The following is a 3,246-nucleotide window of genomic DNA, read 5'->3' as shown; positions in this document are numbered from 1 at the left end:
AACCAGTCATGAAACTCATACCTAGGGAGTAAGAATTTTCCTTATTTTAGAAACTAATTAATTGTAGCTTTTATCTATGTGTGAAGTCCTATTAAATTATCTCGTTCAAGACTGAAATGTCAGCTATTGTTGGATTTCTTCAGCTCTTGTTTAGATAGCTATCTTGATATTTTGCAAATATAGCTTCCTCATCAGTTAGGAGACAAAATCTCACAGAATCAGTTTTGGTTTTCTGGCTCTTAGAATTGTTCATTCTTCTCTTCTATGATGTTCCCTGAAACTTGGATCCAGACGTCATATTGTAGATGTGTCAATTCAGGATGAGCAGCACATAGTCTGTCTTTTTTTTTTTTTTTTTTTTTTTTTTTGCATTTTGAGTAGGAAATTCTATAGTTGTCTCCTTCCACAGAAAAAAAGACACTTCTTTGATACGTGGTGAGATCTGCACGTATCTGAGGGTATAAAGAATGTAACATATTTGGGACTAGGGTGTAGTCCTTTTGTTCAGTATTACTTTAGCTTTCCTTGTTCTTTTATGCCTCTATTGTCAGGGTCCAGCCTCGACGGGGTTTGCACATTCCAGGGTTGGGGCATGTGAATTAGAGATATTAGATAGGTATATAGATGCAAGTTCCTGTCCTGCCCAGTCCTAGAGTCATTCAGTCCCCATCCCCCCCCCCCACAAAATACCACTCAGAGGCTGATATTAATTATAAACTGTTTGGCCTATTGGCTCAGGCATAATATTAACTAGCTCTTAAAATTTAAATTAACTCATAATTCTCGTCTATGTTTAGCCATGTGGCTTGGTAACTTTCTCAGTAAGTCATTCTCATCTTGCTTCCTCTGTGTCCAGCTCGTGACTGAGTCTCTGTCTTTCCTCTTCTCAGGATTCTGTTAATCTGATCACCCCACCTAAACTTCCTGCCTGTCTACTGGTTAATCAGCATTTTATTAGACTAATATGAGTGACAAATCATTATAGATAAGAGCCAGTGGCTGACTTCTTTGCTTTTCTGGCATTTAAGGTAAACCCCAATATCTGTCTCTGGGTTTTTATTAACTATGCTACCTAGGAGAAACAGAAATACAAAAGAAAAGGAACAGAGAAACAGAATAGAACTAGGAGGAGCAATCCAGTGAATACTGAATTGGTCCACATTTATTTTCCATATGCTAATATACCTCAATCTAAAAGTTGGAGAAGAAGACAAAAAACCTGCTTTAACATGATACAAAACGAAGAGTACTTTTATGCTTCAATACTTGAAACATCAAGCTACTATATCCTGAATTAAGCATTCTGTTGTTTAGGCAGGACATGCAGCAACCACAGCTTAGACCAAGCATCCTGTAGGCAGCTATTCCTTAGGTCAAACCACCTGTCATATCCTTGAAGGAGCAGGAAGAGGCTTGAATTCTCTGAACCTTGGTCAAGTGTTGCTAGGCCTTAACATCTTCTTCAGGGGAGGAAGTGAGAAGGCACAGTGTCAATGTCTCAGACACTATAAGTCAAGTAGAAGGCACACAGAAGACTCATTTACTTATAAATGACAATGGGGAAATTTATAAACTCTCCCAGCACCCAGGCATTCTGATGTGTTGACATCATGTGCAAGCCCCTCATTGCCTAGGCAAGATCAGCACCTTTGACAGTACAAGGCAGACTTCAGGTTGGCTCCTCTTAGCCTGGTAGGCCTTAACTTCCTATAGTCGAGGTAGAATGGATCTACCTCTGTGGGCCATCTCAATAAACATACACCAAAAAACCACACCCTAGGTCAAGATGTTTTCTTTGTAGCCACACCTTAAGTCAGACCTCTTTTCTTGAAAGAATAGGAGTAGGCTTGAACTCTCTGATCTTCAGTCAAGTTGGAGAAGATGACTTCTGATGATTTTTATGTTTGTGATGGAAAGTCCTGGAACTTTGGGATTGCATGGTATTTTGGTAAAATGGTCATTTTGCAATAAGCCTGCCTATGCATGAGTAGAGGAACTCCATCTTCTGTTAACTCTTTTAGTTAATTCAGTGTCTTAAAGTTTTGATTATAGAGGTCCTTCTTTTTCTTGGTTAGGTTTATTCACAGATATTTTTACTATCTTGTGGTTATGGCGAATGGGATTGTTTCCCTGATTTCTTTTTCAGTAAATTGTTCATTGGCACATAAGACAGCTGTTTTGCCCACTTCCCGCCTCTCGCTCTTGCTCCGCCCCCAGGCTGCCCATTCCGTTGCCTAACTGTGTTCTTTCTGTGCGCTTAGGACTGGAAAGAGCGCGCTTCGGATAACTCAGCAGAGTTCTCAACCATGTCTGGCTGTCACGCTCAGGGAGACTGTTGCTCACGGCTGTGCAGCGTGCAGGACAAGGAACACCCCAGATTCCTAATCCCAGAACTTTGCAAACAGTTTTACCATCTGGGCTAGGTCACCGCACCAGAGGAGGAATTAGCTTGAAGCATGGCAACGAAATCTACATTGCTCCCTCAGGAGTGGAAAATGAATGCATTCATCCAGAAGATATGTTTGTATGTGACATCAATGAACAGGACATAAGTGGGCCTCCAGCATCTAAGAAGCTCAGAAAAAGCCACTATACTCCTCTCTCTTCACGAACGCCTATACCATGAGAGGATCAGGAACAGTGATCCATACCCACTCTACAGCTGCTGTCTTGGCCACCCTCCTGTTTCCAGGACAGGAGTTTAAAATTACACATCAAGAGATGATCAAAGGAATAAGGAAATGTACCTCAGGAGGATATTACAGGTATGATGACATATTAGTGGTACCCATTATTGAGAACACTCCTGAAGAGAAAGACCTCAAAGAACAAATGGCTCATGCGATGAACGAGTACCCAGACTCCTATGCGGTGCTTGTCAGGCATCACGGGGTGTATGTGTGGGGAGAGACGTGGGAGAAAGCAAAAACCATGTGTGAGTGTAATGACTACCTGTTTGACATTGCTGTCTCTATGAAGAAGATGGGAATGGCTCCAACGCAGTTCCCAGTTGGAGAAAATGGAATTGTGTGAGCCAAGTGGATGTCTTCTAAGTATCTTCAAGGATAAAACAAACTTAATTACGCCTTAAATAAAACTTGATTGCTTTAAAAAAAAAAAAAAAACAGCTGTTGTTTTTTGTGTGTCATTTGTATTCTTCCATGTTGCTGAATGTATTTATTAATTCTGGAACTTTTTGCAATTTTTGGTGGATCTTTAGAGTATTTTTATGTATAGAATCATGTT

The 3,246-nt window shown here is 40.5% G+C and overlaps 1 pseudogene; it reads left to right on the top strand.

Moving 5' to 3' along the window:
- Positions 1–2,306: 2,306 nt before the first annotated feature.
- LOC119827016 lies at positions 2,307–3,033 on the top strand (annotated as a pseudogene).
- Positions 3,034–3,246: the final 213 nt, after the last annotated feature.

This window comes from Arvicola amphibius, chromosome 12, assembly GCF_903992535.2.
Source record: "Arvicola amphibius chromosome 12, mArvAmp1.2, whole genome shotgun sequence".
In the NCBI taxonomy this organism is placed as follows: domain Eukaryota; kingdom Metazoa; phylum Chordata; class Mammalia; order Rodentia; family Cricetidae; genus Arvicola; species Arvicola amphibius.
The sequence above is the reverse complement of the archived record's forward strand: the minus strand, read 5'-3'. Positions and strand labels throughout refer to the sequence as shown.